We start from the raw sequence: 22,191 nt of genomic DNA, 5'->3' as shown, positions 1-22,191 counted from the left end.
CTTGAGGAGGGCACCTGTTGGGATGAACACTGGGTGTTGTATGGAAACCAATTTGACAGTACATTTCATTAAAAAAAAAAAAAAAAAGAAAGAAAAAGAAAGAAAAAACCCCGCAAGCTTGAACTAACTGAGGCCACCGAGAGGCAGAGACCAAGTCAGAGACGGTCCAGAGGCAGAGCTGCCAGATGGCAGGGAGAGCCTGGATATAAAGAAGATGGAGGAGAAAGAGGGGGATCGCAGGTGACAGAGGAGACGCGGTTCCGGCATTCGGTGCGCCAGGGCGGGTGTCCACAAACTCTTCCTGCAAAGGGCCAGGCGGTAAATAGCATGGGCTCCGTGGGCCATACAGTCACCGTGAGATCTGCTTGACTGTGCTGCTGCAGTGCGTGGCTGTGATCCAATAACCCTTTTTCACAAAACAGGCAGTGGGCAGGATTTGGCCTACAGGCCAGAGGTTGCTGACCCACGGCCTAAGGAATACAGGGAAAGAAGGCCAATTTGAGGATGCAGTTCATGAGCTGAATTTCAGCAGGACTTTTAAATAGAGAAGTTCAAGACCAAGATCAATCTAGAGATGAAGAGATGCCAGGACTAGAGACATAAAATTAAGGAGCACCCAGAGGGGTTCAGTCGGTTAAGCATCTGACTCTTGATCTCGGCTCAGGTCACGATCTCCCGGTTTGTGAGTTTGAGCCTCGCGTCAGGCTCCGCCCTCACAGCGTGGAGCCTGCTTGGGATTCTCTTTTCCTCTCTCTCTGACCCTTCCCTGCTTGTGTGCGCTCCCTCTGTCTCTCTCTTGCTCTCGCTCTCTCTCTCACTCTCCCAAAATAAATAAATAAATAAATAAATAAATAAATAAATAAACCAAAAAGACATCAAGTTGAAAGTCATCAGCCGTGTGGCGGTAGGTATGGGGATAGGACCAGGGATACGGTCTGAGAGAACAGAAGATGAGGCACACCTCCCAGTCCAAATACGGGGGCGGACTTGCAATGGCACTTCAGATCACTGTGGCCCTGGAAAGGCAGGGACATTATAATCTAACCCCCCTTAACTCAAACTTTTTAAAAAAGAGGGTCCTATTTTGACTTGGAGTTCTCATTCCCTTTTCCAAAAGAAATAACATTAAACTTTCAAATTCATAGATGAGAACGAAAACTTCCCCCTGGCTAGAAAATAAGGCAGTGCTCCAGTGTTTTTTTCTTTTCAAATATTTTACGCTCCAAAATTACATAATAGGGGGTATAGCTCAGGGGTAGAGCATCTGACTGCAAAATTATGTGACATATACGTAAAGCACAACGAATAATGATAAAGCAAATGTCCCATCCCCATCTCAAGAAAGCGTTCACTACCAAAACACCACGGTCCAACTTTTCATTCGGTAAGAATCAGTCTCGCAGCTAGAGGTCAGAGCAGGCAGCCCAAGGCCAGATAAAGCTTGCACACAGATTTTCTCTGGCCTACGTCCAGCGGTTTCTTTTCTTTTCCTTTTTCATTGCTGATATTTAAGTATCAATAAACTTCACACACACAAAAAAATCACCGTTCTGGAGTATCCTTAAAAATGAGAAGGTGGGTGTTCCTGCACCCACATTCACCATGTCAACAGGTAGCTAGACTTGCCAAGAGCAAGCAAGCCCGTGCAATGAGCTGGTTTTGCTATTCCTCGCCTCTCTCTACTGCCCTACAATTACCTTCCCTTCGCTTATTAATTTTACCTGCCTAGCCCTTGAGTCTGTGACCCCCTAGTTACAGAACATCATTGTGGTTTCTAACTTTTTGGAGTAAGGGGGCATTACGTAGAGTAAAAGGCAAAACAAAACAAAACAAAAAACAAAAAACCATCTCAGATTCTCTCAATAGGAGCATTACTGCTGAGTAAACCACCTCCATAACCCCTTAGCCATCACTTTGAAATCTAAAAAACAAGGTTTTTTGGTAACTTATTTGGTAACAAAACTTGACCTGAACTAACATGAAGCCATTTACAATCTTTAAGTGTTCCATTTAGCATGAAGTACCTTTATATTTTCACTCTACAAATATTAACCTATTCAACAAAGGGCTGCTGACCCACACCATGGATTATACAGTAACAGCATATGTACATTTTTACTCTTCTACAATCTGAAAAAGGGGCGCCTGGGTGGCTCCGTCGATTAAGCGTCCGACTTCGGCTCGGGTCATGATCTCGAGGTCCGTGAGTTGGAGCCCGGCGTCTGGCCCTGTGCTGACAGCTCAGAGCCTGGGAAGGGGGCAGGGTGGGGGTGAGGCCTGGGGAAAGCTTGCGTCCAGACTCCAGAGGACGATGCTCAGCGGGGCCGGGACAATGGGCGGCGGGGACCCGCGCTGGTCGGGGGGGGGGGGGGGGTGTCGCGGAAGGCCGGCCCGCCCCGCTGTTCCCGGGGGCTCGGGCAGCGGCTCCGAGCTGGGCGCCTGGCCGCTGCGTGGCGCAGCCCTCGTCCCTGGCCCGCAGCGGACCCGGCGTGGAGCGGGCGGCCGGCCGGCCGGAGCGCGGGGCCCCGCGGGGCAGCGGGCTCGCCCCAGCCCGGGACACGACCCCGACCCCCGGTCCCCGAAACGCACGCTCCCGGCCGGCCCGGCACGGCTCACTCACCCGCCCACGGTCTGGTTGGCGAGCTGCTTCGTGCGGTTCAAGGGCAGCGGCAGCGGCGGCCCGCGGGGCTCAGGCCTGGCGCGGCTACATCGCTTCCGGGCCGAGGCGGCGGCTGCTGCTGCGCCTGCTGCAGCGGCTGTGTCTGCTACTGCGGCTGCTGCCGCGGCTGAGCGGCGGCTGCTACTGCGGCGGCTGCGGCGGCTGAGCGGCGGTTGCTGCTGCGCCTGCTGCTGCGCCGGCTGCAGCTGCTACTGGCGGCTGCGGTGGCTGCTGAGCGGCAGCGGCTGCGCCGGTTGCGGGTGCTACTGTGGCGGCTGCGGCGGCTGAGCTGCTGCTGCGCCGACTGCGGCTGCTGCGGCGGCTGAGAGGCGGCGGCGGCGGCTGCTATGGTGGCTGAGCGGCGTCTGAGGCGGCGGCTGAGCGGTGGCGGCGGTGGCGGCTCCCGGGCCGGAGCCCCGCCCTCGCCGCGTGACTTCCAGTGCCGCCCTCTGCCCGGCTCCGGCGCCGCGCGCGGCCTGGCCCCGCCGCCCGAGCCCCCGCCGCCCCCGCCGCCCCCTCCACCCGGGCTGCCCCGCAGAGCGCACGGAGCCCCCCGTCCAGGCGCCGCCTGGGTCCCGACTCCCGGCCCCTGCTAGGCGGGGCACCGGTGGGAGGGGGCAGCAGGCGCCAGGGGCGTGACCCCGCGATCCTGGCGGCCGGGAACAGCCACACCCGGGCTTGGGGCGCTCTGGGCACGGGGCTGGACCCGCGAGGGGGGCTGGGGGGGCGATGGTGGGAGACGCGAGGGGTTGGGGTAGGCGGGAGCCTCCGGATGCCCCCTTTAGGACTGTGCCGACGCGCGGGTGTAGACCTGTTTCTACCTCCTAGGTGGATGGGTGCTAACACTGTGCACATTTCATGTCAATTACAAGAAATTGTTACCTGGAAACCACAAGCTGCAGAGCGCTGTGTGCTTTGATTGGACTTCCCGGGAAAGTCCAGGGCGAGACGCATTTTCCCCCGCAGGTGCTCACAGGCACCTGGGGACCGCCAGGGATGGCCGCGGGGCAGTGGGGGGAGGGTAAGGGGTGGGAGGTCGTGGGCAGGGGTCGCGCGGACCCTAGCAGCCCCGCGTGCGGTGTGGCTGGCGTTGCCTAGAAACGCCCGATTGTGATGTCATCGGTAGCCTCGCGCAGGCCTCCCTCTGGAGACAGTTGGCGGGACTGTCCGACTGCGCTGGACGCTTTTTGCCGAGCGGACCAGGTCAGTTCTGTGACCCGCAGCGATGTCCTTTTCGTTTGGTGGCCAGGGCCATTCCCTAGAGCAAGTGGGTGGCAGTGTGGCTTCCTTCACTGACCACATCTCGGAGGTCATCAAAGATGTGTGGGTGGAGGGAACCGAAAAGGTGGGAGAAGGACCTGACTCTGACCGAAAAGAGAGTGAAGTGAGTCGGGAAACCTTAAGATCGGAGAATCAGAGACTTAAAAGTCTTTGTAGTCATCTGGAAGAGAAGTACGAAGCCTCGGAGCTTCAGATAAAGCGGCAGACTCTTAGCTACCGACATCAGCTACAACAGAAAGAGGTAGAAATGAAACTTCTTAAAGTGAGACAGATAGGGCTCAAGAACCAGTTGCTGGAGCTCCAATCAGCCCTTCGGTCAACCACAGCGTCACCTTCCGTGGGTTACGGTATCAACTACTTTGCTTCAGCTTCCCCGGGGGATGACCTGGACTTTGCTGACCTCATTTGGTCACAACAAGACATAAGCAGACTGTCAAATGAAGTTTTAAGACTGGAGGCTGAAGTTAGCCATTGGAAGCATTTGTCCCAGACTTCAGCACCGGGAGCGAACAGCGCCGAGCAGAATGAGATCTACAAACTGCAGGTTACCATCAGGGAACTTGAACAGAATCGAAATGAGGCAATTGATGACCATCAACTTGAAAAGGCAGTACTGCAGAACGTCTATCAACAGACACTGGCAGAAATACGTCGCAGGTACCGTCAAAAGTCAAAAGGCTATGAAAAAAGAATCAAAGAACTGGAAAATCTGTTAGAGAAGGACGACTCTGGACTCAGAGCAGCTGAGGAGTCTGTCATTGAGCATCTGCAAAACACCATTCAAGTGCTACAGACTGAAAAAGTGGAGTCTACCAGGAAAATTGAAGAACTTGAGGACACCGTCAAGTACATCCATAGCAAATTATCTTCGGTAGAAAGTGAGAGAGACGCTTTAAGGAGAGAATGGGACCGGATACATGAGGAAAAGAAAGAGAGGATTGAAGAATGTGAATCGCAGCCTTCCGTTTTGAGGCAAAGTGATACAGTGACGGAAAAGGAAAGAGTTCTTTCCGAGAGTACAGCGGTGGAAGAAGTGTCTGGACTGCGGCAAGTGCCGTCCGATGCGGAAAAGGAGATGACGCCACGGTGTAGCTCAACCCAGGGTGACGATCTCATTGGAGACGATCTGAAACTTGAAGAGCGAGTCTACGTTTTAGAACAAGAAAACTCATTAGGTCAAGGACGGGAAGCACTTCAACCGGCACTTTGGAAAGTGAGCCATGAGCAGGAAGTGATTGAACGTACGGCTCCAGGAGGTGTGAATTTGGATTCAGAAGGAGAGCATTTAAGATGTGCCTTGGAGGCCGACGGACAAAAATCCACTCAGGGTAGGACCGAGAAGGAACTCCCAACAGCAGAGCTGGGGGAGTTCGATGGACAGAAACAAACTACACAGCCCAGGGTTTTGATGAGAGGTCAGCCATCAGAACCACAAAGTGAAGGCAACGGCATCAACGGCAAAGTGGAACACGATCTCAATGATGAAAAGAGAGCTTGTCCATTTGAGGATGAGCAAACGGACAGAGCCAAAGAGTCAGATGCGCAAAACGAAGAATCACCTCAAAGTCAACTGGCTGTTAATGATCCGCATCGGTCAGATCCGTCGCAAACGCATAATGTAAATATCCCAAAGGAGAACGCTGAACTTAAGGAACATATTAAACAAGACGAGGAGGAATCTGCTAGAGCTGAGAAGGAGCCAGCACAGTCTCTTAATCAAGACTCTGACAACACTGTTGACGACGACTCGCTTCCAGGGAGGGAAACGACAGTCAGAAAGTTGCAGCAAAGCCTTTCAGAAATGGAAGAGCCGAATGGCCATTTAAAGAAAGCTGCTTGCAATCTCAAGGTGGAAAATGGAAAGCTGGGTTTGGAGCCTGAAGACGTAAGACGTCGGCTGGAAGAAACTACTGTCTGTAACCATAAGAATTCTCTGGAAACAAAATCTATCACGCGGGACTTAAAAATAGAAAAAGGACAGTTAATCGTAAAATTGTGCCGGGCTGAAAAGAAGGTGTTGGAGAAAACAGCCAGGTATGAGCAAGCTAGTAAAGAACCGACCAACACGTATCACTTGTCTAAATCCTCCTCCCAGTTAGAGCAGGAGTGTTTAATTCAACGCAGTCAAGACAAAGATGATGAAATACTACAACTCAAAAAGAGTGTTGAGCAGATGGATGCCGACCATAGAGAAACTAAGGCAATGCTCTCCTCTGCTCTGGAGGAGCATAAGCGATTGACACAACTTATTAAAGAGAAAGAAATCTGTATCGAAAAACTTGAAAGAAGGCCAGAGCTCCAGGAGCTATTAGAGAAGTACGTCCAAGTCTTAAGAGAAAATGAAATTTTACAGCAAACCGTGGAGGAGCAAGACGTTCGTCTTGCATCCACGAGAGAAGAGAATGAATTTCTGCAAGACGAACTGGAGTGTCTGAGAGAACACAGCCAATCTGTACCTGTGGTCGACCAGCAAACGCAAGACCGTATCACAGAACTAGAATGCGAGGTGTATCAGCTGAATGTAGAAAGAGTTTGTCTGGTAGACGAAATCAAACAACAACAAAAGATCATTGAGGATCAACGCCAGGGTAAGCTACAGTGGCTTCGTTTTTTACAAGACCAGAAACGGAGGGCAGAGGATCTCACACACCAGCATGAGCAAATGACCATTAAACACGCTCAGCTCCTTTCAGCGAAAGATGAGGAGATTAAGATTTTGCAGAACACAATAGAGGAAATGAACACCCAGATCCTTCAAAAACCCAGCACATTCCTACAACACATCCTGATGTGTTTCAAGTAACAACGATTCAGCATCTTCCTGTAGAAAAACGTCAGTGAAAAGCGTGATGTATCTAAAGCTGAAACTGAAAGATTAAGTAAAAGGAACAAAAGGACAAGAATTGGAGATTAAAAATAAATAAAACATTTAAAAAAAAAAAAAAAAGAACTGGAGAATAAACTCCTCACTGAAAAGAACATCTGATTAACTGAACGGACTGATCACCCATCCAAAGATGAGACTGGTAAACTAACTCAGATTATCCGGCAAAAAGATTTGGAGATAGAGGACCGCCCCAGCAGGACGTCTGTGGCTTCCTACAACCAGAATGTGGCAAACCTTCTGCAGCAATTGGAAGATATGCTTTGGAAAGAGAACAAGTATTAGCTGCCTTGCAGGAGAACTAGGGAAAACAGCAATCTGAACAGAGAGTACCACAAAATGACAGATGGAATGGTTGCCAAAGAAGCGTATCTCACGAAGCTGTAAGATGAAAATCTTCACTAGAATCGAGTCTAGCGACCAGGACGTGTTTAGAGAAACGATTCAGAATTCGTCACACGTTATTCAAGAAAAAGACACCGGAGTGGACGCATTAAGGCAGGAACGTCAGGCTTTATTGGCAATTTTGCCAAACTCACCGTGACAATAATCCTAAACTACAGATGACCTGTATTGGCCTGGTCCAGAGTCACGAAGGAAACGAAATCAAACTAAAAAAAAATCAGAGACAGGACTGACACAAACGCAGCTTAGCACCGCGGAGCTCTGCAATGGCAAGGATCTGCTTTTAGGGAAATTCGCCATCATTTCGTTCCAGCCCTCCACCGAATCATCCGAGTCAGCAGGCTCTCTCAAGGCAATTAAGTCTGGTGTATCGAGTGAGTCTTCTCGATTGCTCCATTAAGAGGTAGAGGAGCTCAGAAAGTCAATGCAGGAAAAAAGATGCCACACTGAGAACCCTCCAGGACGATAACCAGAGATTGTCTGCTTCGACTGCTGCCCCTTCAGAACTGGAAAGAAAACAACACGAACACCCCGATTCGGAGATCAAGCAGCTCAAGGAGGAGCGAGATGTTTTACCAAACTGACTTCAGGAAAAACAGCTCCTGTTTTCCCAAAGCAGAAAACGTGATGAACTGCTTCCCCTGAACGAGAATTTCGCCGGCGAAGTGGGTGAAAAGGAACTTGTGAGGCAGGCAGTAACAAATCTGAAGGAGAGACTATCGAATTTTGAAATGGACGTGTGTAAACTAAAACAGGACAATGAAACAAGAGTGGAAACGTCTAGAGAACGGGAGACACAAAATCAAGCACTACCAGAGACAAACACGCAGCTTTTAATGGTGCAGAGAGAGGAAGAATCCTAGCGTGCTCCAACGAAAGAGAAGGTGCTTGCTTTGAAAGGGCTACTGAAAGACAAAGAACAGGGCAAGACCGGGGAATTACATCAGCTTGTAAATGCAGTTACAGCAATTCAGGACAAGACAGCGATGTGCCGGCGGGAAGACAGATGAAGTCATGTGGGCCCCGGAACAAAGAAATGGAAACCTGTGCCCTCCAGAATGAGATGCAACATCCACGTGAAAAAGAATGACACCCAAAGCAGGAGCTGGAGAGATCACAGCGCCACGCTTTGGGATCCGAAGATTCTCGTCAGCGCGGTGCTTTGGCCGCAGAACACGAAGGGGCTAAACCAAGAAAGAAGACCACGGTATTGGAGGAGAAGCTAGTTGTGTCTTCCAACGCCATGGACAATGCGAGCCATCGAGCCAGTCCGCAGACAGCGTCACCGCAGGAGCAATTACACGTGGTCACCAGGCAGAAAGACGAAAGCGTATTCTGGCTTTCTGCCTCCCAGGAACAAGAAAAAAGCAGCACGCTGGAGCACTAGCTAAGCTAAAGCTGGAAGCAGCCGAATGGATGGAAAAAGCGGACACCCTACAAGGAAAACTGATGTCACTGCAGGGACAATTCACCGAAGCGGATGCTGTCTTGGATCCCAAGGAAGACCAAATTGAAGAATTCAAAACGCAAAATGAGGTCCAACAGGAAATACCGGATGATGCGCGCAAGAAATTAATGAACTCACTGACGCCGAGAGGTGGATAGAATCCTGATAAGGAAACTCTTAACTGGATATGTTCAAGCACAGGAACACGGACGTCGTGAAGCTTGATGGCTGATGGGATGCAGCCTGGGTATCAAAGAGGAAGAAATGAGGAACAAGGTGGTGTCACCGGATGGATGACTGGGTGGTTTGGACCCAAAGGTGCCCCCAACGCACCCGGGAAACCGAATCACCGATCCATGCCCGGGAACTCTTTTCCAGGACTTTTGGTAAAATTTCTAAAAACCGAACCTCAATTAGCTTTTCCACCGCCCAAGCTCCCTGCTCATGACATGAAGCCTCCAGACTCAGCAGGAGGCTGAGCGCTGGCTTTAGAAAAAGTACCACCATGTCTTAAAACTACCCTTGGATCCACACCCAGAAACACAGATGGGATTTCCCAAGCCACGGCCACTGCTGTGTCTCTTATCAACCCACCCGGACCGGAAACGGATGGCGGTGGGCATCCTCTTCTAAATGCTGTGACTGACACTTTACCCACGTACAACACCATTAATACTGTCACCCGGGAAGAGGACTGACCTGGCCAAAGACCTTTCAAAGCAATACAGGATTCTTAAGCCAGAGAGGAGACAGTACTCGAAAGAAACCAAGTCACTATGCGTGTGTACCTTATCGCAAAATGGCCTTTTGCGAGATGTACGAGATTGATGGTTTTGGTTTAAGTTAAATAAAAATATTCTTAATATTTGAAAAGACTGTCTTTTAATGACTGCAGAGGTATTCACCAAACTGAAAACACTGGCTCCTTATGGGGCACCTGGGTGGCTCAGTCGGTTGAGCGTCCGAAAAAGAGCTCAGGTCTATAGGCAGGAGGGAGCAGGAAGAAGGAAGTAAAAGAAAGGTGGGTTGGTTATTGCAAGGTTCCTTTCCTTTAGGGGATGTAAGGGGCTTATCATGCAGGTGACCTGACTCATGATGATCAGGCTAGTCAAGGGTTTAAGGTTCCCTGTCTGGGAGAGCCAAAACTGTAATTAAGTTAAGCCTTAGTTTGGTGGAGTGGGACTTAGCATAAGCGACTCCATTTTGGGTATGCGGTCTTGTCTTTAACACTCTCAAGGTGGAAAGAACCGGCACTGGAAAGGCTCGCCCAGTTGCCACTAGAGAAGGAGGCGCATCTGCTTCAGGGCTCTGCCCTAAAGCACCTGGCTCTGCGCTAAAGCTACCCCTAAAGCACCAGGGGTCAAGTGGGGCCTTAAGTACAGTCTACGCTTTCCTTACCAAAGCACATTCCCTGGTTCAGGGCTGAATGTGCCAGGGGAAAGAGACACATTTTCCTCCAAGAAGGAGCCCTCCCACTGCCAAGCTGTGTGGCCATGGGGTTGTGTCTACCCAGAGGGGGCACATCTTGCAAATCCACTCAAAGGCATTATAATAAGCTAGCAGCAAGCCTGAGCGGTACCACCCCTGCACTACTGTGGCCCCTCCGATCTCTACTACCCCTCAGAACACGGAGGACAGGTTCCTGTGGACCCCATCCCCGAATCAGGCTTACCCTGACAGGTCACCTGAAGAGCAATCTTTTGTTCATTATGAATCACAAATCATTTGCAAAACAGGGAGCTGCCTAAATGCTGGCATGAGCTCCCTGTGAACTGCCGTAGGAGGCAGATGGTTGCCAATTAAGGTAGGACTCGGCCATCATGGATTCAGTAGGGCTTCAAACGGGGTGCCTCAAACAGGCTTTGTTCACGCGCCGAGAGGCTCCAGCTCTAAATGCCGAAGCACCTTCGCCCTGGCCTGTCCTTGTTGTTTCCAGAGCTGACAGAAGCCCAGCTGTGGATGTTCAGGGACATCTTTGGGCAGAATACCAAGCCTCGCAGCAGTCAGCCCCTGTTCAATTAAGAGAAGAGAGGACTGATAAATGTTCGGTTTACTCGCATCCCCTCAAATATCCAACACAAGGGAGAGAATAATCTTAATACGTTCTGAAATAACTTAAACTCATTAAAGTTGAAAAAAAGAAACAAGGGAAGAAAGAATTCTGCAGCAATGAGCTGACACAGAGCACGGGGATTTGGTGACGTCACACAACAAGCCAAAGATGTGGCTCAGAAAAGACAGGAAACCCACTCGGGATACTTAAAAGTGTGACCGCTCAGCCAGCTAGCTAACCAACTAACCAGACAGGCAAACCAGGACCAGGAGATCAGTCTCAAACACCCTGTGAAGTGAGGATGGACGGTTGAGTTCTGTTCTCCATGTTAAACCCGAATGAATTATCCTGGAGGAGGGAGAACTGCTATCAATTAAACAAACAATATGCTGAGAAAAGAGCTGTGTGATGATAACCATTAAGCACATTTATTCACATGCTGTACACACATTTCATGCCCTCTGTTCAAGACATAGGCTCCTCCTCTGTCACAGTCACACAGACATGATGTACGTACTTGCTCTGATGCCAGCAGATACAAAGCCCCTCTCCCTCGGCACGCACACCACTCGCCCGAGACCACCCAGGCAAAGGGCCTCCACACGCCGACCCCACGTGCACCTTCATCCATTCCCCCGCCTCAGAGCCACACGTACCAGTGGCCAGCCTCTTCATGCCTAGCAAGATGATGGAACGTTCTGCAAAGCTGGTGGGGTCACTCTACTCCTCAGGAAGGTGCCACCTCCTGTGGCCTTGCGTGGCCCCTGGCTTGGGTCATGGCACTGCAAGCACTGCTCTGCTCCCCCTAAGGGTGGAAGGACCCTGTTGCCCTGAGGCTCCAGGTTGGCCCTCCACAAGCCAGTACCTGTGATCTATCCTAGGCCGTGGGGACCCGGGGAAGACACAGGAAGACACCCACTTCTGTCCTGCTGCTCTGTTCTCTGTGAAACAGAGAGTTATAAATGCAGAAGGAACCAGCCAGACTGGGGATATAAACAAGGGCAGCTGGCTGGGTGGCCCCCTGTGAATGAAGCCCTAGGCCCCATTTAAAGAAGACAGATGCTGCTCAAGCCCTAGATTAGAAGAGGAGCTAGAAACAGGATTTTCAAAGGAACGCTCCTCATTAAAAAAAAAAATGCTATCAGGACACATGGGTGGCTGTCAGCTGAGCGTCTGACCTCGGCTCAGGTCATGATCTCAATGTGGATGGGTTTGAGCCCCACATCAGGCTCTGTGCTGACAGCCCAGAGCCTGAAGCCTGCTTTGGATTCTGTGTCTCCCTCGCTCTCTGCCTATCCTCTACTCACGGTCTGTCTCTCAAATAAATAAATAAATAAATAAATAAATAAATAAATAAAATGTTGAAATGAAAAAAAATAACTTTTAGAAATGCTATCAAATTCTTTAAATCTCCCCTTTTCCAAGATAAAACACATCTATTTGCAACTTGCTCTGTTGTCCCAAATATCTGGTGAATCATAGCTTTTGCTGTCCTTGAGGATGCTGTTTTGGTTAATCTTCATCATCAACAGCTCTTCCGGTTATTGCACGTGTGCGAAAACTTCATGGTCACGATGTTTCTGATGGGGCTTTCCACACATGACAGCTGTCTTGGACCTCAGCACAGAAATAAGTTTCATGCTAACCTGTGCGCCTTCCAGAGTTTTCTTTTTCTCTACCCCCAGTGTACCCACCTGTACCCTGGACTCTCTGCACTGACCTCGCGGTAACACAGATGTTGACGAACGATGGGGCCTTTTACACTTCACAGGATCTGTTGATTGTCATCCACCCAGAGAACCTTCTCAAACATTTGTAATACAGAAGGTCCAAAGAAGAGCTTGACGGGTTAGGGGAATTTCTAAGGAAGGTGGCCTTACTAAGTTCCCAAAAGCCTTCTAGGGTGGCATTTGCTTTTTCTGTTCACAATACGGTTCTCAGTTTATTGGGCTGAAATACCGTCCAGACTCTGACACGGGACCCGTTTCTGAGGTGGACTTACCGAAGTAAAGGCTGGTATGGAAGGTGTAATTTCAAAGCATTCATTTACAATGAGAAATACAATTGTTCATTCAAGCCCAATGGCCAGCAGCATCTTTACTGTAGAGAAAGCCACATGGGAAGCCAACCTATAACTAAAAGTTTGCCGATGGGGGGAAAAAAATGAATTTGATTCACCTCAAACGGAGTAGCCACGCTGAGTCTGGCCAGAAGCCAGGGCCTCTGGCTTCTCATTCATCTGCTAAATGTCACCGTGGGTTCTCAAGAGAAAGAATACTGTAGGCAAGATCACACTTTGTACCGAAAGGCTTTTGTCCCAAATCTAAACCGTGTGGCCCATTTTAGAGGCAGGCCAAGGTCCTACTCCAGGGTAAGCAATTCTTCCTCCCTGGCCTCTTCTCTCACATTTACTGCTTGATTTGGGGGCTTGTGGAAGACCCAGAGACACAGCGCTCAAGTTCCCCTTCAGAAGAAGCAAACTGCCGTGGCAAGAATATGAATCACTGACAGCCTCCATCTGGCAGCTCCTCCCAGGTACTTGGATTTGAACCAAGGTAACACTTTTTGTGGGTTGGTCCTTGGCCAAGACTGAGAAGTATGGCAGTTCTAGGGGCTGGCCATTTCTGCCCAGTGCAGGACTCCTCTAATGGGCAACCTGGGCTCTGGAGCACCCTCTACTCTGGAAGTCCCCTGGGATTCTGGACATTCTGGAGAAGAGACGGGAACTCCTTGAGAGGAACAAGACATCGAGAGGATCCAAGGAAGAGGTGACCTGGGCTTGCCTCTCTACAGCCCCAGAAGGATGTGCCGGCGTCTTGGCTGCAAAGACTCAGACCTCAGTGATGAACGGTATCTTTATTCCAAAGTCCTCTGCTGGGATTGTGGTGTCCTGAGCAGGTATTTTTCCAGTTTCAGTGAAGCAATTCCTTCAAGAAACAGTCTAACGGTATTTCCAAATCGTCCAAGCTGGGTCACCAGGGGGATTTTATTAGACATATTTATTCTACAATCCAGCATCTCACAAGACATCCAGAAGCTTCCTGTAAGCTGCCTCTCCTGCCTGCCTCCCAGGCAGAATTCTCATGTTGCTTCTCAGACATTAAAAATAAAATGAAAAAGCTCCTGTTGTGCAGGATGAAACCTTCTGAGCTGAAAGGTTCCTGCTTCCACCCCAGCCAGTTGGTAGACATGCCTGTCTTCCACCTCCTTCCTGTCTGTGTAAGTCCCCTTGTGGCTGGGAGCCTTTCTCTGCCATGGTCAAACCGACTTTAGATCTGCAAGGCTGAGGCCATGGTTGAAATGTAACACAAAACTACCCTGCCTCTATTTTCATTTCTATTAGACCTTTATAATGATTCCTTCTTGAACTGACGCTTAAATGGCTAAAGACTGATCATAATAGAACACTTAATTGTTTACTTGTCTAACTCTCTCAGCCCTAATGAAATACTGTGTTTTCACTGAGCAGCTTACATGGTGTTTTCTTCCTGTCACTGAAGAGAGCAAGGGGGCTGAGGCAGAATTCAGATGAGCCCATGCTCGCTTGGTGTTCTCATCCTAGGCATTTTTCATCCAACAGCGAGGAACAGAGCCCTCTGGAGGGAGAATCACAGAGTTCTGGGGAACAAGCTTTTGGACATGATCACACGCAGGTCCTCAGAGAGGAAGAAGGCGGCTGAAGAGGAGTTACCAGAGACCATGTCACCCTGTTGGGATTCCTAGACGGGGTGCAGGCTCTGCGTGTGAAAGGCTGGTGTTGGAGCCACTCCAGTTACCTTTCTTCACACACCCCCTTCTCACTGCCTATGGTGTCACCTCCGTGCCATCCCCCGGGTGCACACCGCCCTCCCCTGTCACCAGATCATTACAGAAGCCTCTTGACTGACCCGTGTTTATCCCAGCTTCACTCCAGTCTGCTTCCAGCACAGCAGCAAGAGGTCTTTCATGTCCCTCTCCATCTGAGGACCCTCCAGGGGCTCCCAGCTCACTTAGAAGCAAGCCAGGGTTCTGACCACAGCCTCCACCCCCACTGTTCCCTCTAACCTCGCCTCTTAGCGTTCACCCTTTGCTTGTTCAGCTCCAGCACTACTGACCTCCTACCTCAGATATTCTTCACATGCTTCCTCTTTAGGGCTTTTCACTTGCCATCCCCTCTACTGGAACAGAACTCTCCCGGAAACCTGCGGGGTTCACTCCCTCATACCTTTATCCAAATGTCATCATTCAATGGGGCCTCTACCCCTTACATACTCCCTAGCCTCCATCTCTGTCTTATTGTTCTCCATAGACTTTACTACTGACACACACTTTAGTTCACCTACTTATTTGGTTTACTGCTGATCCACCTTACTGGGATCTTAGCTCTAGGAGGGCAAGGATTTTCCTCTGTTGTTTTCACTGCTGAATCGTCAGTGCCTAGAAAAATGTCCAGCACTAATTAGGTGTGCAAACACATATTTTTTTGAGTGACTAGAGTACATCAATAAATGTAAACATGCATAAATGAATGAACAGGCATTCATTTCTGGCCACGAATCCCAATGGCCACAGTCTACTCTCGGCCAGAAGCCTGGACGTATCTGCACTTTGCATTCTAGGATTCTGGGCATAAAGAAATCTTCCGGTGGGAGACGGCGATGCTAAAGGCAGAGTGAGATCCAGAGCTCAGAATGAGCCCCAGCCTTCCAGCCAGAAGCGCTGATTTAAGCCTAGGGCAACATGCTGGAGGAGGAGGGGATGTGAACCTGAGTTCAAAAAGGCCCTGCTTCACAGCATGACAAGGGACAAGTGGACTCAAGGAGCTTCCCTGGAGGCATCAGATAAAGACAGTTCGGTGAGTGGAGGAGGCATCACTGTGAACACCCCCTGAGTCTGGGGATGCTCTGGGAGCCTGGGGATGGTTTTGGCTGTTAGAGCCCAGAACAATCCAGGACAATTTTCCAGAAGGAGAAGAGGGGAAGTTGGCTACCTAGGACCATGTCCTTTGTATACAGGACCGATTCATAGAATCGTGGGGCCAAGGTCAATGACTGAGACACATCCCTCTCCGAAGGCTTCTGGAGAGGGGAGTTCCATTTATCCCCTGTTCGCCAAGTCTGGGGTTTCAAACTTCTTACAAGAAAGTAGTATTTCTCCATGAGACTTCGACATTTGAGAACCTCAGTCGGTTCAACCTAACACTTACGTATTCATCAAATTTTCAAGGTACGCACATTTTACGTTTCCACACTTGTGTCAATCCGCCCACCAGAAACAGCGTACCGATTTATATTGTCTGTTTCTCATGCCTTACATTGAGTATCTCTCTCTTTCTACCTGCTTTGAGGGGAATCCTATTTCCCAGAGACTTGTCTACTTGATTTATCCTTCCAAAGTTCTGGTCCTTGATTTGATTAATCAATTCCACAGACTTTTTGCTTTGTGATTAATGTAGGCTCGTATCTTTATTAATTTCTTCCACCACTTTTTATTTTGCTGTTCATTTTCTAGCTTAGTTTGAATTCTTCATCCAATTATTCTCAATCTTCCAACGTTTAAGCGTATTTATGTTAGCAGTATCAGCTTTAGATGATGAATTTTTACTAAGAATAACTTTAGTCCCATCCCCGTATGTATTTGCATACAGTGGTCTCATCATCTTAAATGTCTAGTCTGTCTTTTCAGTATTGATTTCCACTTTGTCAGAGGAGCTATTTTTTATTTTGTTTAACTTCCAGATGGCTATCATCTATCTTCATTTAGGCACAGTCTTGCTATTAATGTGATCAGGAAATAGAGTTTGTAAAATTTTAATTTGGGGACCGGTTGTGGATTTCTTTGCCTGGGTACGTACATTGTATCAGTCAGGATGGGTTAGGTTAAGCTGCAATCAACAACTAAATATTCTCAGTGCCTTAACTCACATGGGTAAGCTGGGTGTTCTTCTCATCGTATCCATTTAGGGACTGGAGAGGATAGAGGCTCCACTTTGACACCTGCTTCCATGATCACAGGGGCAAAGGAAAGAGAACCTGGCTCTTAAAGCCACTTCTGTGTTCATTTCATTGGCTGAAGGAAGTTCAGATGCCAAGGTTCCACACAGCATGGATGTCTTAACCTCCCAAGGGAGGAGGACTGAGTATTTGTGAATAAACATTCTATCATATGCATTCAACAGATACTTATAAAGGACTGTGGAGACACCTCCTGCTATATACCAAAATTTGTCATAGACTTTGGAATCCTAGCAGATACTGTCAGTTGATGTCCTGCCTCGCCTTCTCATCATCCACTTTCCAGCCAGAGGAGGCCATGTGACCCAGATGTAAGTGGAAGTTGGTGAGGTTCCTAGGAAACCTTTTTTCTTTTCTTTTTTCTTTTTTTCTTTTTTAAGCTTTTGTTTTTCTGATGTTGGTGCTGCCTGGTCTTCTTCCTCCTTCTTCCTGTCTTGAGTGCTCATGTTGAGAAAGGCCAAGAGAATGCCAGAAACATCTGCCTTGACATTGTTGAGCATCTGAACCAATGTCAGCAGCTGCCTACTCACAGATTTCTCATATGAAGAAACAGGTAGCCTCGTGTTTGTATAAACCACTGTGGTTGGGTTTCTTGTTACTCGCATCTGAAAGCATTTCTGAGTCATAACAGAATTCAGCATGTAAACAAGACAATTCCCATCTTCAGTGAGTAATAATCCATGAGAAGCATTGTTATGAAATGATAGAAAATATGTTCATCGGTCTCTGCCCCCAGTTCCTGCACAGAACTCCCAAAAGCCTTGTCATTTCCTAACCAATCAGAGCACCAAGAGCTTCTTTTGTTCCAATATTTGAGATTTGATCCCAGTTCCTGACACAGTTCCTAAATTCCCCGGAATTTCCTGGGTGATAGCAGTGCCTTTTGTTCTAATGAGAAAACTCTGGACGGGCTAATGGGTGGCCCCTGGATGGGGGCTGGTTACTAGACAGACCGTGATTAGAAGCTTGGGATTTTCAGCCCTACCACCTCTCTCTGTGCCTTGCCCCTCCGACCATTCTCCACAGAGGAAAGAGGGATGAAAACGAGTCAACAGTTGTCCATGCCAACGTGACGAAGTCTCCATAAAAATCCAATAGTACAGGGTTTGGAGAACTTCCACGTTGGTGAACAGGGTTGGTGAACCCTCCCAGAACTTGCCCTATGTATCTCTTCATCTGGACAGTCCTCTGTATGCTCTATCACACATCATCTTTGTCAATGTAAAGCAGTGTTTCTCTCAGTCCTACGAGCTGTTCTAGCAAGTAACTGAATTCAAAACGGGGGTGGTGGTGGTCATGGGAACCTCTGACTAGCAACCAAGTCAACAGAAATTGTGGGTAAGCTGAGGACCTACCACTTGGAAATGGCATCTGAAGTGGGGGGGCAGTCTCGTGGGACCGGGCCCTTAACCTATGGGTTCTGTGCTACTCCTGTTAGGGTCAGAATTGAATTGAATTGTAAGATACCCAGCTGGTATCATGGAGAATTGCTTGGTACCGGGGCGCGGGAGGGGCACACAACACATCTGGTGTCAGAAGTGTTGTGAGTGTGGTAGTTGTGTGAGAGTAAAGGAGAAAGTCACAAGAAGAGTGCGTTTTTCCTCCTCATCTGTGGACAGCTGAAAAGAATGCTAAATATGTATTCTAAATATGTAAAAGAATTTATATGGTCCCAGATTATCAAAGGTGTTCAAATATGTGCTAGGAGACAAAGTAGGATTGTCAAAATGTTGATAATCGTTGCACAAAGAATCTATTTTTTCCCCAAACATAGTTTTCTCAATTATTATAGGTGCAACAACCACACTAACAATTACTTAGCCAACTCTAATTTTCACTGGTATCAGTGATTCACCACTGTTATTTTTACAACAGCTTTATGGAAACTAGAATTCACATACCATATAATTGACCAATTTAAAATGTACCTAGTTCTTAGTATATCTGCAGAGTTGAGCAACTATCACCACAATCTATTTTAGGATATTTGCATCACTCCAACAAGAAACTCTATATCCTCTTAGGCGTACTCCTTATTTCATCCCAACCTCCCCCAACCCCTCTTGCCCCTCCTCCATCCCACTTCTGCCCACAGCCCTAGGCAACCACTAATCTATTTTCTCTTTCCACGGCTTTACCTCTTCTGGACATTTCATATACGTGGAATGATACATACATTAGGGGGTCTTTCGAGATGAGCTTCCTCCACTTAGCATGTCCTCACAGTTCATCCATGCTGGAGCACACATCGGTACTTCATTTCTTTTACTCCCAGTTAAGCCACTGTATGAGTACACCACACTTCTTCATCCATTCGCTGGACATTGCACTTTTTTCCTTTTTTTCTATGACGAATACTGCTGCTACAAACATTCATGTACAAGTTTTTGTTTGAACACCTGTTTTTCATTCTTTGGGGGTATATACCTGTGAGTGAAATTACTGGATGTTTAACTTTTTGAGGAACTTCCAGGCTGTTTTCCAAAGTGGCTGCACCCTTTTACATTTCTACCAACAGCGTATCCCATTCCTATTTCTCCTATCCTCTCCAATGCTTGTTATCATCTGTCTTTTTTATTTTAGCCATTCTAGTAAGTGTAAAGTGGTATCCTGTTGAGGGTTGGATTTGCATTTCCCTGATGACTAACAATGTTGACATCTTTTCACATGTTTATTGGCCATGGGTGTATCTTCTTAGACTGAGTTTTTTGCCCACTTTTTCCATTTTTTAAAAAATGTTTTATTTATTTTTGAGAGAGTCAGAGAGAGAGAGAGAGACAGAGACAGAGAGAGACAGGGAGGGGCAGAGATAGAGAGAGACACAGAAGCTAAAGCAGGGTCCAGGCTTTGAGCTGTTAGCACAGAGACAGATGTGGGGCGTGAGCCCACAAACCGTGAAATCACGACCTGAGCCAAAGTTGGACGTTTAACTGACTGAGCCACCCAGGCATCCCTTTGGCCCATTCTTAAATTGAGTGATTTGTTTTTGCGTTTTTGAGTTGTAAGCGTTCTGTATCTATATTAGTACACGTTTCTTGTCAGAAATATGATTTGCAAAAATTATCTCCCATTCTATGGGTTGTCTTTTCACTTTTCAACTATGTCCTTTACAGCACAAACATTTTTTAATGTTTACTTATTTTGAGAGAGAGAGAGAGAGAGAGAGAGAGAGAGCATGAGTGGTGGCAGGAGCAGAGACAGAGGGAGAGAATCCCAAGCAGGCTCCATGCTGTCAGCATAGAGCCTGACGTGGGGCTTGATCTCACCAACTGTGGGATCCTGACCTGAACCGAAATCAAGAAATGCTTAACTGACTGAGCCAGCCAGGCACCCCAAAGCACAAAATTTTTAAATTTTGATAATGTCAATTACCTGTTTTTTTCCTTCTGCTGTGTTTTTGGTGTCAAGGCCACAGAGATTTACATCTATGCTTTCTTCTAAAAATTTAATAGTTTTAGCACTTAACATTTAGGTCTTTGGTCCATTTTGAGTTAATTTTCACCTATGGTGTGAGGCAGAAGTTCAACTTCATTCTTTTGCATGCAATATCCAGTTGTCCCCACACTGTTGAAAAGACTGTCCTTTCTCCCATGGGGTTGTCTTGATGCCTTTGTTGAAAATCAATTGGCTATAAATATGATGGTACATTTCTAGATTTTCAATTCTATCCCATTAATCAACATGTCTTTCCTTACACTAATACCACACTATCTCGATCACTGTAGCTTTCTAAGAAGTTTTTAAGTCAGGAAGGGTGAGTTCTCCAACTCTGTCCTTCTCTTTAAAGATCTGCTTTGGCTATTTTGGGTTCCATAAATTCCCATATGAATTTTAGCATCAGCCTGTCAGTTTCTGCTAAGAAGCCAGCTGTGGTTTTGATAAAGATTTCATTGAAGCTGTAGATCAATTGGAGAAGTGCTACCATCTTAACAACATCGTCTTCCAATCCATGAGTCTGTTTATTTAAATCTTGTTTAATTTCTTTCAATAATGTTTTATACTTTTAGTGTACAAGTTTTGAATCTCGTTTTTAGTTCAATGTAATTAGTATTTTATGTTTTGATGCTGTTGCAAATGCAATTGTTTTTTTGGGGGGTGTTAGGTTTATTAATTTATTTTGAGAGTGAGGGTGCGTGAGTGGGGGGAATGCAGAGAGAGAGAATCCCAAGCAGGCTTAGCATTGTATGTGCAGAGCCCAACGCAGGGCTCGAACTCAACAACCAGGAGATCATGACCTGAGCTGGTCTATAGCCTGGCCCCGAGGCTTGGAGTTGAACAACGAAATTGAACAAAACTAAGCAAAACGTTGGGGGAGGGGGGAACGAAAGTGTAAAAAGCAAATATAGAAAGCTCAAGGGGAGGTAAAAGTGTTTTCAGACACACACAGAAAAGGAGTGTCCCCACGTGCTCTGGCCAAACCAAACGCCCCCTTTTACTCAACTGTTGAAAACAAAGAAGAAGAAAAAGCGATGAAAAAGTCACACTTTCATAGCCCTTCTCGGAAGAAACAGTCAGCGGGGACAGGACAGCTCACTGCCCTGAAAGACCTTGAAAGATTTACCCCAGATAACACAGCACACCATAATCAACCTCCAGAGGCTCTCAAAACCACTACAAACTCCGGTCTCTTCTGTCATTTCATCATCCACCGTTTCTGTCAAGCATTAAAGCCATACCAGAGAAACCTGGAGAAGAATTTGCTCCCCAATTCAAAGTGAGAAAAGCTGTTTGGAAAGCCCCCCCTCTTTTTGTTTTTCCATTTGCCCAAGGCCTTTCCACAATTCTTTCCTCCCGCTTCCAAATGTCTACAGGTCAAGAACTTGAGCAGTCGGGTCCATAGGGGCCACGGTTGGGAGAGGGCACACCCTCCAAAGTCCCTCCAAGGGAGTCCTGAGTCTCCCGAAGCGGCTCCGATGGGCTCTGATCGCCCCTTCCTTATTTACTGCCATCAGGCACTTGGAGGTGGACGGTCGGTCGGCAGCGGCCGGGCGACCCGGAAAGGCTGAGAATGCCGCCCCCCAGAGCACCGCGCCCGCCCGGCCTCGGGCACACCAGTTAGCCGAGTTTCCGCCCAAGGCCAAGCCCCGGGAGAGGGGGGGAGGCCCGGGGAAAGCTTGGGTCCAGACCCCAAGGGACGATTCTCAGCGGGGCCGGGACAATGGGCGGCGGGGACCCGCGCGGGGGGCGTCCCGGGAGGATGGCCCGCCCCGCTGTTCCCGGGTGCTCGGGCGGCAGCCCCGAGCTGGCCGCCTGGCCGCGGCGTGGCGCAGCCCTCGTCCCTGGCCCGAAGCAGACACGGCGTGGAGCGGGCGGCCAGGCACGAGCACGGGGCCCCGCGGGGCAGCGGACCCGCCCCGGCCTGGGCCACGACCCTGACCCCCGGTCCCCGGCCCGCGCGCTCCCGTCCGGCCCCGCACGGCTCACTCACCTGCCCACGGTCTGCTTGGAGAGCGGCTTCATGTGCTTGAA

General features: G+C 48.6%; 1 long non-coding RNA gene across 9 annotated transcripts in view; it reads right to left on the bottom strand.

Annotated features, from left to right (window-relative positions):
* The window catches only part of LOC147571252 (uncharacterized), a 227,622-nt gene that overhangs the window by 42,859 nt on the left and 162,572 nt on the right, over positions 1–22,191 (bottom strand). For 5 of the 9 annotated variants that reach the window (XR_015247565.1, XR_015247570.1, XR_015247563.1 and 2 more), the window contains exon 1: positions 2,621–2,760. The exons of 2 other annotated variants lie outside the window; for them this stretch is intronic. This is a non-coding gene — a long non-coding RNA (uncharacterized LOC147571252). Of the gene's footprint in view, positions 1–2,620; positions 2,761–10,348; positions 11,621–22,150; positions 22,172–22,191 lie in introns of those variants that run through there. 2 more of the 9 variants (XR_015247569.1, XR_015247568.1) reach the window with 2 other exon arrangements.

The sequence above is a fragment of the Puma concolor genome, unplaced genomic scaffold, assembly GCF_028749965.1.
Source record: "Puma concolor isolate L17-30 unplaced genomic scaffold, mPumCon1.1.hap2 unalloc_scaffold_36, whole genome shotgun sequence".
NCBI lineage: Eukaryota > Metazoa > Chordata > Mammalia > Carnivora > Felidae > Puma > Puma concolor.
Note: the sequence above shows the minus strand (reverse complement) of the source record. Positions and strands in the feature narration are given on the sequence as shown.